The sequence below is a fragment of the Netta rufina genome (genome assembly GCF_964035555.1).
Source record: "Netta rufina genome assembly, chromosome: 10".
NCBI lineage: Eukaryota > Metazoa > Chordata > Aves > Anseriformes > Anatidae > Netta > Netta rufina.
The window spans coordinates 22,924,456-22,939,854 of NC_140133.1; the positions used below are offsets into that span (position 1 = coordinate 22,924,456).

Sequence of the window (15,399 nt, forward strand, 5' to 3'; positions counted from 1 at the left end):
GTATCAGTTTTCCAAGCATTCCTCAATCCTTGTATTAGTTGCATCTAGGCTGTAAGCAGAAGCCAAAGCTTGTATGAGGACAACTCATTTATTGCCTAAGGGAAGAAGCACAGCACAAAGGAAGCAAGAAAGGTTAAAAAAAAAAAAAAAAAAAGGGGCTGTTCAAAAAGGGAGGTGGGGGAAGAAGCAAGGAGTAACCAGTAGAGTTTTTTTGTTGTTGTTTGTTAAGAACAAAGCCCATAATATCTAACAGAACATGAGGTTAAATGTCTCTATAGAGCACGTTAGTCTCTTCGTCAGAATTAATTTTGATCCTTACCAAAGATCTGATCTTTCATGCTTCAAATGTCATGTCTGCTCTGCCTACCTGATTTTCCTGAAGAGTGCCTAACTTGACTATACTTAATATATGCAAGAAAACAGTTATGCATCTCCAAGCATTAAGAAATGCCTTATTACGGCCAGCATCTACTGATGGCACTGGAAATTAGATATGAAAGTTTGTCTTCACGCAGGAACAGGCAAGTGAAATGACTTCAATTGGCATAGTCTTGTTCAAAATTCTCAGAGAAAACAAAAATGACTTAAAAAGCAGATTAAGTAACCCATCTGAACGGGGGGAGGGAGCAGCACCATGCATGTTTAGCTCAGGAAAAAAAAATAACAGCTTTTCTCCAGAAGATCTCAACCTCGCCTCTCATATCAGCTGGGTTTTGACAGCAGTTGGTTATACTACACTGCAACTGAGAACACACTACTGGAGAAGAACAGCAAAGGAATGAGGAAGGAAGGAAGGACGCAGTATCTGAAAGAGTTTCACATCAGCACCATGAGATCACATGCTCGGAAGCTGATCATTGTTTTCTTGCAGGAAAATGCTTTGATTAGGTTTCTATAAATATAGAAACCAGACCAGAGAGGTCAACCTCAATCTTGGCAAAAGGCAGCCTGTGCCTTAAAAAACATTTTATTTGAAATGCAACGTGTTTAGGATTTGAGAGCATTCATTTTTAACTTAAAACAGCTGCAGAAACATAATGCATTGAAGTTACAATTAAGAGAGCTCTCAATTTTGTGCATCTGAAACCTGACCGATGGGTTACAGATATTCCAGAACTGCTTTCCAAGCTGGCATCCAAAAATATCAAAAGAGCTGCCTCACACTCCCCCCCCCCCCCCTTTTTTTTTTTCCCTCAAATGTCATTGCTATAAGCTGGAGGCAAGATGAAATTCAGTACTTATGGAAAGTGTAACACTAAAATCATACCGTATTTTAGCTGAATACTTTGGAAACAATCATTGAGATAAAATATATTGCCAGTTTAATCAATAACCCACTAAATGCAAAGTAATAAACCACATCCCAGAAAAAAAATATCTACCCATACTCACACAGAAAATATGGCAGAATCAAACCAATTATTATTATTTCAAATATACTCAAAACTTCGTTGAAATGTCTTTATCATTATCATCCTTGGACTTTTAAGCTACATCTTTATTTCTTAACATTGCTTTTACTTTTTTCTAATTAAACAATTTCTCAGAAAGCTGAATTGCAGGTTCCTACTCAATTTACATTTTGAGGAAAAAAAGGTAAAACTCGATTTTCCTTTTCATACAAAAGACAAAAACAGTTTATTGAAAAAAACTTATTGGCCAAAAATCAGGAGTCCCAACATTATTTGGTATATAAAATACGAACTTGACAGTTGACCCATAACTGCCTTTTTCATTTTAACTAATTCCCTCAGCATTTGTTTTTCAGTCAGGACTCTGGAGAGCTGCAGATCAGTACAAAAATGCCCAATATATTCCCTAACCAGCATCTTTACCACCTACTTCGTGTTGTCTATCCAAATTACCGATGATAATAATGTTGATCTAAAATAACATCATTTCAGTCTAACTGAAGTTCCAGACATTCATTATCTGCTGGAATCCACTAGCTGCTTAAATTAGTCCTGCTTCAATTTACAAGCTCACCTGAAACAAATCAGCCTAGTTAATTCATAAGCAAATCACTACTGTGACTGATTTCTGAAATTACACTGACTTGTATCTTTAAAATGCTCCTATAGGAGCTTTGTGGTCATCCGTGCATATTTCCATATGATATATCTGTTACAAGCCCGATAAGAATTTTTCAAACCACACTTTTGGTATGAAGATACTTAAAGCTACTTATTTGTACTAGTACCTAGTTTTGCAGAAATAGATTTGCTTTACTCATGAACTGTGAATCAGCAGAATAAATTAACTCATTTATTTATATTAACCACTAGGATTCAAGTTTTGTGCTTGCTTTTTCCACTTATAAAAGTCTTTTTATTCTCTGTTTGAGGAAGGAAATGGAGAACCTTATACCATGAAGCTCAGGAATACACATTTCTGATTCGTATGAGAACACAGAATATCAGGAACAAAATTATTAATTCTATATACACAGTCACACTGAGCAGATGTTATAACATTACCACCTCCCAGAACATGCTCATATAGACCTTCATTTGTGCAATTATTTCACAGCAGCAGTGGAAAACAAAGCAGTTAAAAAGAAGAAACTGGCAAAAACAGCATTAGATAACTATGAATATATAAACTAATACTTGCCTCCATCACTTGCCCTTTAGCATGGCTGACATACAGCAGTCCCTCCACTGAACAAAACTGCAAAAAGAAATTGGATATGAGATGCAATTCTTGGAAATGGGAGTAAAGATGTACACAAACAATAAAGTGAGCATGATTCCAACTTCTGGATTTTTTTTTAATGCAAATGCCTCTGGAAGCCAGGCTACTTTAAATTCTTTCAAGTAATTGAAGGGATACAAATATAAATGAAGTTAAAACCAAACTTTACAGGATAATCAAGAAGTTCTTGCGAAGCAACATTTTCTCTTGGGATTTATGGCCATCTGGATGTACTGGAGGCACAGCTAGATTTCAGGGTAGAGTTTTCAAGGTCAGGCTGGTCTGTACCAATTTTATTTTCTCCTTTTGTTCAGTCATTCAAACTTTCCGGGCACAGGTCAAAGAGGTTGCTCTTGTTTACCTCGAGTTCACCTAGCAGGACAGAATTGTGAGTGCTTTGAAACACGAGTGCCTTTCAGCTCACTTGACAAGGAAGCTTGCGTAAGTGCCTCTGTGACCCTGGCTGAGCTGCCAACCGTGCTCAGCAGCAATCTCTGCCAGCAGGCAAGAGACCAACCAGTGTCCACCCCAGCAGTAACACCCACGCAGCACCGCTCCCTAAGGACAGGTGACTGACACCAGGCCACACTGCTTGGACGAGCCAAGCCCCATACACAGAGGTGCTGCAGAGGGCACAGTCACCACCGCAGCACAGAACGAGCACGGAAGGATTCCAAAGCCTGAGTCCAACCCGGGCAAAGCACACTGCTCCCAAGGACACTATCCTGCTTTTGCTGTCCTCTACTAGAGAAGGGGACAAAATATCCCAAGAGCATGTTGACAATCTGTTTAAGGTTCCTGTGACAAGCCCAAGGCAAGGACGGGCACTTGGAGGAATGCAACAGAGGATGGCGACAGACAGCCGGGAACAGATGTGCTGTCTGCATTTCTCTCGACAGACTCCTGGAAGAGCTGCGATACTCTGAAACAGCTAAATTGGAGTGATTTTCCAAAGGCAATCAGTTACTCAACTAGCTATTGAAAACTGATGGGTCTGTCTAGGGTGGGACTGGCATCCTTGGTACTCATAAACCCACCGAAAGATAAGTGTGATATTTGATCTTTTTTGTGTGTGAAGAAATATTTACCTATAGGCAAACAAAATACGATTCACTTACAGCTAACCACTAAAATATGTTGGTGCCTTCCATGAAGGCTCTATTTTCAGTAGGGATCTAGAGATAAGCCATGGAAACGGGTAGTTACCGGACAACTTAGCTGTTAAACTTTTATGTACACAATGTTATTTGAGCTTTTTTGAGAACAAGCCAAGATTGTGACTGAAGCTTTGATCACCCACAGAGATTGAATTTGGCAATTGGTTAGAGCTTCCAAAGGGAAAAGCCTCGATCATAAGGAAGTCAACCACAATCAGACTCTTCTGGGCAGTTTCAGCAAAGCTGAGAGCATTAGGAGGTCAGGGTGAAACACCATCTTTACCACGGAGATCAAATTCCCCGTGCTGCAGAGCACAGAAGCACACAATAACAAACTGTTGTTCTCCAAACTGCATCTATTCTTTAACATAGGACTTTAAAATTTAGGGCTCTTATTTATGTGCATTATCATATATTACAGAACAAATACAAAACAAGCTTCAGAATACATCAGCACTTAGCAGGATATTACAAGACTGCACAACTGCAGGATTTTGACTATTTTATTATGTATTGGATTCTCACCTCCAGACAGACTGCAGAGAAAGAAGATGTTAACAACAAACACTGAAGTAGTGTGCTAGAATGAGACAAGTGATGAAAGCAAATATGAAGAACTTATAAAAAAGATGGAGGGAAGACAAATGAAACCATTTTGTTGAACAAGATCTTGACACAGAAGTTAGATTTCTATAATAGTTTCTGTAGAAAAATAAGCACAGCAGGCAACTGTTAACATATGAGGTACCAGTACCATAAATTTGTAGCCATTCAACTTTTTTTTTTTTTTAAATATATATAAGTTTTAATATTATTTTTTTCTTTTAAGTACTGCAAGTTTCCAACAGCTGGGTCTTCACAGACATGCCCTACAGCACTATGGGTTACTTCTAAGAAAAAAATGAACTTTGAAATCAGCATTGAAACAACTCAGAGATAACTTGTTTGCAATTGGAGTACTTCTTACAGATACAAGCAGTATGGAACCACAGAAATTGGGAAATAATTATTTTCAATAAAAGAAAAAAGATTCTGCCTTCTAATATCTACTATTTGTGCAATATTTAAACATTGCTAATCCTTAACATTAGTGTTCCAGTACAATTACCTAAGGAACTCTCACATTTGTTTTATTCCATAAACAAGTCAGGATAGTAACTCATCACAGAGTTGTAGACCACAGTTAGCAGGGATCTCATGTAGGAAACGATTACTGTTTCTCCTATTTAGCAAATCAGAAATACTTTTGTTTCTCCTGAGGAAGAATGACTTTTAGGAAGAAAAAAAAACAAGCTGAATTTGAGAAATCCCAGATTGTTCTGAGAAATTCATCCTGAAATGGATTCTGTATCAAGCCAAACAGTTTAGCAAGAAAGACTAGAGGAGCAATAGTCACATACTAGAAAGCAACATATCATGGGAACCCTGGCAACAGCAACAAGCAGCAGAGCAAATAAGGATGGAAATCTCTGGGTGTTCACAAGAAGTCCCATCAAAACGAGGAACTCAAGAGAAACCGGAACGGGTGTAATCTTCAAGGGACTGAGGTCTGGAGAACATTCGAAGAGGAAGATGACAGAATAAATAATTTGACCCAGAACAACAACTGGATAGTAGCAAGACCGCCTGATATCAGGAGAAATTATTTTTCTTCCATTTTTACCCAAATTCTTCACTCTCAGTTTAAAGAAATATTCTGTCATATTATAGTATCTAAATGAATAAATAAAATGGAAGTAGTAATTAAATATAATAGCTGAGATGGCAGATAGCAGAAAAAAAGTTAATCAGAGCCCCAAAACAACAGTATTTTTAAATGGAAAGAATATCAACAGTTTTCTAGACAGAATTCATCCTTCCTCTCCAAAATTCATGCAAGAAAAGGCTTAACTGAATTCTAGTGAAGCTCCAAAAAACCCAAGGGACAACAGCTATACCACTGCCCCACACCTCGCCATAACCCTGACAATGAAGGTGCAGGAAAATAAACGGAGTATGGCTGAAAGAACAAATTGAAAGACAAAAATTGGATGATTTAAACTGAACAGTGGAGCAGGGAGATGAGGAAAAAATTGCTTGGAGTACATGCAATGTGAACCAAACCTCTGTTTTTAGCTCTGCAACTAGGAATTTAGAAAAGGGCAACAGCCCAAAGCCCGCTACACTGCTAGACACAATAAGGAGTGGCAGGCGGCATGCCTCAAGACATTCAGTGAATGAACCCACAGTGCTTTGGGGTAAGGTGCCTACACCACTCCGAGCGAGACAGGAGGTGCTAGACGGAGAGAAACTGCCACTTTAATAGGAACAAGGGACACATGGCAAAGCAAGAAACCTGTAGCCTGTTTTTTAAGCCAACTGTACAGTGCTACAGAGCAAAAAGAACACAGTAGGATAGACATAGGTTTTACTGATTTCTGCCTAAATATTTCCCTAAAATTTCCAACCTATTCCCAAAATTATCCAGATGTCAAGATGCCATCTCTGCTATCCTTGCTTTCCCTTCTCATACCACAGATGCAACAGGAACACAGCCATCATAGGTCAATCTGGTTCCGTCAGTTCTGGTATGAAAACTTCACCAAGTCAGTCTCTGAGCCCAATATTTATTTTCCAGTATGCAAAATTATGGTATTCCATAATGATCAGACTGTGGGGCAATATTACTGCTTCTGCAGTTTAGCAGTTTGTTGTTCTTCCTTCTTAGAAAGTACTGGCTTTCTCTAAAGCACCCTGATGAAATGCTTCACTATATAAATTATTGATGGGATTACATTACCATAGCAAGTGAATAATCTATGTATTTACCCTTGGAATGCTCCTACATTCTATTGCAGTACTATTACTTCCCTCGTTTTCAGATGAAAAAGGAAAACACAGCGGTCAAGTGGCTTACGGTTACCTAAGACCTTTGGAGCAGAGATCCAACAAGCTTTATACCCAGTAAGGTTAACGTCACACCTGCACTATCTCTCACTGCTGCCACCTTCTGACTTGCTTACGGGCAGGTAATGATTCGTACTACATCTGGAGCCTCCCACAACTACTTTTAAAATAACCTTTCTGGCAAAGGCTACACACAGGTTATTTTCCACTGGATTCATACCTCAAGAAAGCTAAATCAAGGCTAAAGAAAGAGTTAACTTGATAAGTGCAGCTTTAAGAACTGTTTGTCAAAACACGCCATAGTTCATTATTTGAAGACAATGTTTTAATCAGTTTTCACTGTTGAAGGGATATATAGCAGCACAGAAATTGTCCATTTTCAGTGCAGTGGAGCCCATCGTTTCACCAGTGTGGCTGAGAACAGCTATGGAAGTATTTCCTTCATAGTCAGAAGCCTATATTGAGTGCTGCACTGAGTAGTAAAACAATGAAAAGAGCCTACCTTCAAATACCAAATTAATTACACACGTACAAAGGTGAACAGGAATAATTTAGTTTTTTACCTTACTCCTCTTTAAAGAAATCATTCATTGAAACAGATTTTACTCCTTGAAGCATTTCATTTTATTTTTTTTCCTATGGCCAGTTGCATTCCTAATATCCACTTTTGCTATTAATACTTACATTATCTGAATCAGATTTTCCAGCCTCTCGAAAAATACATTACTAGGCCATGCCAAACATTTTGGCACATACTTCTTCAGGAGAGAGAAGAGCGGGGGTAGAGAGAAAGCTCAAAGTTGCTCTTACTCTCATTGCCTGTCTTTCAGGAGATGCTGCTACTTTCAATGTGTCAAAGCTGACTCAAATGTCAGGAACAAGAAAATCACAAAGACTAGAAAGACATGTATTTTCATTCCAATTCCCAAGAGAAGATAAAAGGTTACACTACAGCTATTTTGGGTGTTACAGAGAGGACTAAGCATACTAGTCAAACAGATGGTGTCTCATTTTAACTCCTAGCAGATTCATATGCAACAATACCAGCACAGAGGCTGGCCAGATTTAAGACCTCCAGTTCTAAAAAGAAAGCTTTATTCTAAGCCTGAAGTTATAAGAGGGTTAACGCATGTTAAATTAACAGGCTTGTGAAGATGGATATCACCTACCACCAACCCACGCTATGTGCGATTTTAACATGTGCTTTTATCCCTGAATTTCGGAGAGCATTGCATTTACTTTGACTTGTGAAAGAAGAAAGTAGAACTAACCTGGCACAGAGTAGTAAAATACTCCCCCTGATGACTCAAAAACAGTGTTCATTCTCTGATCTTCCAGCAGTGTTGACTTGACTTACTGGTATTAAGAGACATATCAAAAGAAATTTTCACTTGGCTCAGCAAAATCATGCTTTTTCTATTGATTCAGCTGCTTTTAGCATTATACTTACGAAAGCCTTCCACTGACATATAGCATCAAGTGAGCTAAAAAGTAGAAACTTAGACTTCAAATAGTTTACAAGAACTAACTCAACCATATTTGAACCCAAAAGGGGAAAAAGTCCCCTAACCCATAACAGTGGTAACCATCTCTGTACCTTCACCCCAGATCTTCAGCACATCTGCGCTGGACAGTGTACCTTATCCACTCTCCACAAAGCTGGAGTCAAAAGAAGCAATATCCATCTCGTATGCGATAGCTGCCTTCATGCTGTTGAGAAAGATACCCAAAAAGCTTTACTCTGTCTAAAGACCATTGTCATTAAAAAAAGCCTGCTTGCTGCAAAACCTGGCAGCTTATTGCATTAGTGTTACTTAAAACAAGACACAAAACAGGCAGGACAAAAATTCTGATCAGAGGGTAACATGACTCATTAACAAACCACTTCCAAACTTTCATATGCATGATATGAGTTTCATCCCTTCTCTTCAGAAAGCAATTTTCCTTCCTTTTTTTTTTTTTTTCCCCCCAAGTGAACTGGTCTGGGGAGCTCTTAATTAAGTGCAACTCTTAAAAACTTTATTAATGTAACTGTAATGGCCTTTATCTGGGGCTGCTTTTTTTAAACATCTTTTCTTCTCCAATTACATTTAAGTCCCTCCCTGCAGTGCTACAAAGATGTCCAGTTGTGCCCATTAAACACTGCCCAGACTCCCTCAGACAACATTTGACAGACTGGGAGAGCCTAGCAGAAAGACTTCTCTACCTGCACCTCCTTACCTACACTCTTTCCTAAGAACCTGCTACCAGATGCTGACAGGAATAGGATACAAGTGTAATATATTTTTAACCTGACTCTTCATTGCCAGTTTTGTAAATCTCAGTTAGCTCGAGCACAGTTTGAGACAAGGAACACGGAGCATGCATGTCCCCTACCAGGCAGAAATAGTGGCAAACTAGCCCTCACACCTCAGGAACACAGACCAAGTAGGGTCACAAGTACCTGTCTGAAAGTGCACAGGCCTATTGCCAGACCTCTGAAAAGAGTTTCTGCACTTCTTTAGATCAAAGGAAGGGACCCAAGAGACAAGAGCTTGGGACACTCATAAAGGAGTTAAACCAACCCTAAAACAAGAACTAATTTGTTTTTCCTCCCACGAACTGGAATTAACACCTGAAGCATTTAAATGACTTTGCCAAACCAGAACCAAATCTTAACACCCAGTTACTCTTCCAGAACAAACCCTCTGAAAACCACCACCCACAGCACAAGTGTGAGCAGGATGAACACAGCCCTGCAGACCAGAAGGCTGCAGTTTGTCACAGCCTTCCCACCCCCACCACACTGCAACAAGCCCTCGCTGCTGTCCATAGCATCACTCCACAGGCCAAGCAGCCTGACTTCGCACAGCTACTCACTGCAAACTAACCAAGCTGCTGCTCCAGAAGACTCGCATGCTCTTCCACAGCAAAGGGAAAAAAAAAAAAAAGCTAATTAACATCCCCTGAGCCATCCCAACCCGGGCTTTCCCTTAGCAAAAACACAGGTAAGTATGTCTTGCCTTTGAGACCCATTTGCATTGACCTCGCACTTGGTGTAAGCACGAACATACCCATCTGTCAGGTCTGCAGTGAGCTGTGGCTCCCATGCCCCAGCACTGGTGTGGACAGGTTCAGCTGGAAACCCAGCTCACTGCCCCAGCATTAAGGGGCTAAAAGCAGACAGCAGTGCTCAGGTGCAGCATGGACAGCAAGCCAGTACCAACAGGAAAGCAAAAAACTGGAGCTAGAGGTTATCCCAGCTGAAACCCTACATTGTGAAGGATCGCAACAGCCACACACCCTGAGATTTCCATCAAAAATGCTTTTATGTCAGTCAACCACTGCTGAGTCAGTCAACCACTCTAGGCCTGAATCAAGTAAGTTCAGCTCTAAAAGCCCCTGAATAAAAGCTGTTTTTTTTGTTTGTTTGTTTGTTTGTTTTGTTTTGTTTTTGTTTGTTTGTTTTCCATTTCTCCAATTTTAATCATTATTCAGCCTCAGTGCAACGCGCTCTGTCACTGTTTCCTACCAACAGGACAAGTGGTATTACTTCTCACTGCTGTTACCCACTGAAGCATAAGATGCTTATTCAGTTCTCTCCCACAGGCAGTGATTTACAAACACGAAGCCTCTACAGGTCTGCTACTTCTACTGATCCCAGAAAAGACTACAGTCTTTATGCTCCACACCAACATACCCAGAAACCATAAAAAACACCTTTATTTGCTAACAGGACAATCGCCATGGCAACTAACTTCCAGGAAAATCACAGTCAACAAGTCCAGGACAAAAAAACAGGCCTATAAAGCATTTATTAAGGGAGACCAACCAGCACATGCAAGTCTGAGAAATACGGAAATTCGCTAGATTTCTCTCTGAAGAAACCAGAAGTGGAGGAGTCTGCAAACTTCTCATCACAACCCATCATGCAAGTTGAACCAGTGACACTACCACCTGTCTCAACATCTCAGTGCCCTTTAGCATTCTTAGAAGTTTTTTTGTCCCCTTTTAGGCTAGTTTTAGAGCAACATTTCTCGTGTACAAATTCACCTTTCAGACCACTTATTTATGCCAAAAGATTTTGTTTTATACTCAAATTCATTGCCATTCTACATATTAGCATTCACTCTTAGTCATGAAATTGAATAATGAAAATACAGTTGTTGCAAATAAAACGATGATTTTCATAAAATTGAGTGTTTTATGAAGGTAGATCAATCTCATCTTACAGACAAGGAAACAAAAGTAACTTGATTAGGGATGTGCCAAACAATCTACATTATTTTAGCAATATTCAGAGAGAGACTAAAAATTGTTCATTTAAATATTTTTCACAGAACAACAGCATTTTTGGGCAACGTGCATCAATTTTGACTGATAGAATTACAAAGACCATAGTTTGTTTATATATGATTAAAATGGCACCTAGTTTAAAGAATACAAAACAAATCCCTAATCCAACTCCCTGCCACACTATCTAGAACACACACTAAGATACAGACAGCTCTGCAAAATATTTCACTAGTGTGTTTCTCCAGTTTTCATGAAACCAGCTCATGGGAAACAAACACTTTTCTGCCAAATGGTATTTTGGTATAGTACCATAGCCAAATAACAATGCCCAGGCTAGACTGAGGAACCCCTCTGAAGTTTCTTGCAGTAAGTTCTGCCCATGTGTAACGGAGAAATTTAACAAGCTACCGCCTGTAGATCCTAACTCTGCTTGCAGGGGAATAACAGGAGGGATAACTACAGCCATGAGAAGGGTCCCCTTCTCAACAACAGCACACCACTATCAGCCCTATTTTATTCAGTCCGCTTTGTGTTCCTGTTACAGGAACAATAACATTGCGCCATTAAGGCAGGTTAAGAGTCCCTTCCTCCTGTACCATCCCTGCTTCAGTCAACCGAGCTCACAAATGAAAGCTCTTTAGAAAAGCTTGTCTGCTGAAGACACATTGTGCATCTGCGGAGCATGCCAGAGTACTCAGTCAAGTATCTACTTTCAGCACATTCGTTTTCATTAAAGAAAGAATGATGAATAGTCCAGTCTTCTATAAAACTGAGATGTTTGTCTGACTGTCACTGTAACCTGTAATTAATTGATAGACTGCCATGGCCCAGAAATATTAGCTTGAACACCTACATCCCACAGGAGAGACATTTCCAAGTAGCTTATGAAAGAGCAGATAGTATCAACGCACACTAACCTCTTTCAAGCCCACACTGAAGAGATTAGCTGACCTCCTCGTTCCAGCTTTAGCATTCAATGTGAAATTACAGCTAAAAGCCTTAAGATAAAATACAGCTGAGCAAGCTGGCAAACATTCTGCAATTCTTAAACAGGAAAGTTTCTCCATCTTCCGTTACCTGGGTGTGACAAAGCTGCACAGCCACAGAGTGAAGTCCCAGCTTTGCTAGCTTGTACATTACAGGCAGATTGCTCTGAGACCGTTGCTGTGAGTTGCTACACACCTGCCTCACAAGTAGGTATTTCAAATCTCTGAATAATCTGCAGTGTATTACAAACTCCTAAGCAAGTTGCACAGAGCAAAAGACTATTGTGCTGTGACTGAGCACAGGAAGGCAAGCAAGCCCTGCTTCACTTCTAGTCTTCTCCAGAGACGCTTTCCAATTCAAGGCAGCTATCTTAAAACTTGATCTGAATGCTTTCTCTTTACCTAACCAGAGAAATAACCAATGTTTCCCAAGTGCGTTTCAGTGACTATTTAATGTTTGTCAGATGCTCAGAAGAAGAAATCTACAGAGCTTCATAGTATTTGAGAACTGAATGGTTAAGCAATGAAGGCTCAGGTCATACACCACAAGCAAATCGCTCTTCTGAAAGGCACCTTTCAAGGGCTCCTATGGCAGGTTCAAACGAGGTCAACTGCCATACAATGCTAGCTGGATATGCTGGTGCTTGCACGGTCTCACCGTACATGTGTGTACTCCATTGACCTACATTGTTATTCATAGAAGCTTTAGCAATCTGAATCAAGAAAACATACACCTGGAGTTATCTGCCCCCTTTAATCAGATGGTCTTTTCTTTCCATGTCTTCCCACTTTGACTCCCTCCTTCTCCAATGTGTGAGAATAAGCATAGTTCACCAAAAGCTAGCAGGGAGCCCAAGTTCCAAGAACTTGTATTCTGTTCAGATATCATACTTTTATAAGGCTTTGTTACTTCCCACTCTTGGGCAGACTGAGTAAAGTTTCGCTCCCCAAACACATTGATTCCCAACTTCAGTAGCATACTTTGATTATCCATTTGTTATAAGATATAGTAGGCATACATACCTCAAAATTGCTCAGACTCACTCGTCTCTTTGCATAGATATGCTCACAGTTGTAATCCAAATGTCTTCAATAAAGATCTGTTTTCAAAAATACTTCGACATATAAATTCCACAGGAAATAGGAAATTCAGAGGAGGGAGGGAGATATGATTTGTTGGCTTTACATTTGCAGGCAGCTGCATTCAGTAGTGCAGGTCATTTTCACAGTAAATCTTGGCAACAAAACTTCCTTGTAGAGAAGAACCTGTCAAAATTAACAAGCATAGTAAGAAAACCCACCAACATCTCACCAGCAACAGAACAGCAACACAGATCCACAGTCTCCACCAGAGAGGGCAACCAACTCTTATTTGAAAGACTGTGTTTCTACTTGCTTTGACGTGTTTAGTATCAGAGTCCACTAAGTGGTAGGTCTAATAGATGCTGTCAGAAAGTAAACTTCCTAAAGCCAGCACTCGTACTGACACCAGTATGAGTAACATTTCTGAAGGAAAAATAAAATGCAGCTAGTATATATGAGTTAGATGCTGCTTTCAGTTAGTGGATTGTTAGTTCCAATCAAATAAAATGTCAGGGATCTCAAAACATGACAAAGAGCTTCTTAAAAAACAAAACAAAAAAAAAAAACAGCAATTTTCACGTGGAACATGTTGGGGGGAAAAATAATTAAAAAAAATCAAACAGCAAAACACTTCAAAAAAAATGGCACAAAAGCCTTACACCCCCATTTATTTTTCTTAGGCAAAATCTAGACAAAGTAGATCTTCCTCCATCTACAAGTTGCTTCCATACATTGAAATGCTTCTAGATGGCGTGTCAGGATTTATCTTGGAACTGACACAGGCGCAGGTGGATACGACACTCCAGCAAACTGGCCTATTTGGCCCAGGTACACTGCAGGACCATGGCGGTCACAGAACAGTGGAAGTCCCGCAAGCTGGAGGGCCCGGCTGTCCACCGGCATAGGAGACAAGAGCTCCCCAGCACTGAGAGGCACAGCCCCCGGGCTACAACACCAGGCTTCCTTCCCCTGCCCCCGTTTCCAGGTGCTCCCCCAGACCCGCACCGTGCTATCGACTAATCGCGAAGCCACCCACTGATCTCGCTGAGGACAGGACCAGCAGCAAGGACGGCACAACTGCACCACAAGCCAAGAGGACTGCAGCGCATCCGAGCGGGCTCCCGGCGTTACCACCTCGGTGCCCGTCGCCCAGACGTGCCTCACGAAGGGGTCCCAGCCTGCAGACGCTTGGTTTGGAGTGACGGCCCCTGACACGGCGGTTGCATCGCTGCCCTCTACGCCTCCGCTGGGACCTTCAGCGCACAGCCCGACACCTCCTGTCCCCCGAGGGGCCGCCCTCGCCTCTCCTGCAGGGCCGGGGGTGCCGCCACGCGGGCTCCGGTCATTTCTGAGGACGCCCCGCGGGTTCCCCGGTATCAGCGCCAGGCCCAGGCCCCGCACGGCGCTGCCGCCGCAGCCGTACCCGCGGAGCTCCGTGCTCCGAAGGCCCGCCCCCGGGAAACCCTCAGACAGACGGCGTGCGGGCTCCTCCACGCACCGGCCTACGGGAGCCGAGCCGGGCGCCTCGCCGCGGGCAGCTGGCGGAGCCGGCCGGGAGGAGGCCGGGCCGGCGCCGCCGCCTCGCTGGAACAAAGGAGCGGCACCTCCGCGGGCCGCCGGGAGCCCCCGCTGCCCCGGCCCCGGCCCCGCCGCGCCGCTGCCGTCGGCGCCAGCCCCGAGGCCGCCGGGAGGCGCCCCCGGCCCCGGCCCCGGCCGCCCCCGCGCCCCCGGCCCGCGAGCTCCCGCCGGCCGCAGCGAGGGCGGCCCCGGGGCGGCTGGGCCGCGGCCACGGAGCGAGGGGAGGCGGCCGGGAGGGCGGCGGAGCGCGGCCCGACAGCGGCTGCGGCGGGCGGAGAGCCCGGCCCGGCCCGGCCCGCGGGGACCGCCTCAGCCACGGGCCGCCCCGCGGCCGGCCGCTCGGTGCCGCGTTCGGTGCCGCGTTCGGTGCCGCGTCCCGTCCCGTCCCGCCCCGCCCCGCCCCGTCCCGTCCCGCACTCACCGGCCGAGCGCGGCGCCCCCGCAGCGCCGCCGGTGCTGCCCCATCGCCGCGCGCCGCCACCCCGCTCGCACCGGCCGCGCGCGACGTCAGCGCGCAGCGTCGTCGTCGTCGTCGGGGGCGGGACCACGCGAGGCCCCGCCCCGCCCCGCCCCGCCCTCACAAGCCCCGCCCCGCCCGCCTTTGCGGTTGCGCGCCGGGGGCGGTGCCTCCCCCGCCCTGCATCCCCCCCCCTTGGCGCGCGGAGGGGCGGGGCCGGCGGCGGGGGGCTCCTGGCCGCAGCCGTGCCCCGAGCGGCGCCCGGGGAGGGGGGGGGTCCGCG

The 15,399-nt window shown here is 43.5% G+C and overlaps 1 protein-coding gene across 2 annotated transcripts in view; it reads right to left on the reverse strand.

Moving 5' to 3' along the window:
* The window catches only part of TMCC1 (transmembrane and coiled-coil domain family 1), an 89,300-nt gene extending 74,112 nt beyond the window's left edge, over positions 1 to 15,188 (reverse strand). The window contains exons 1-4 of one of the 2 annotated variants that reach the window (XM_084292828.1): positions 15,081 to 15,188; positions 13,185 to 13,264; positions 13,022 to 13,098; positions 2,614 to 2,670 (exon numbers count right to left, since the gene is read on the reverse strand). The gene's annotated coding sequence lies outside the window, so the exon portion shown is untranslated. Of the gene's footprint in view, positions 1 to 2,613; positions 2,671 to 13,021; positions 13,265 to 15,080 lie in introns of both variants that reach the window. The other variant, XM_084292827.1, reaches the window with a different exon arrangement.
* Positions 15,189 to 15,399: the final 211 nt, after the last annotated feature.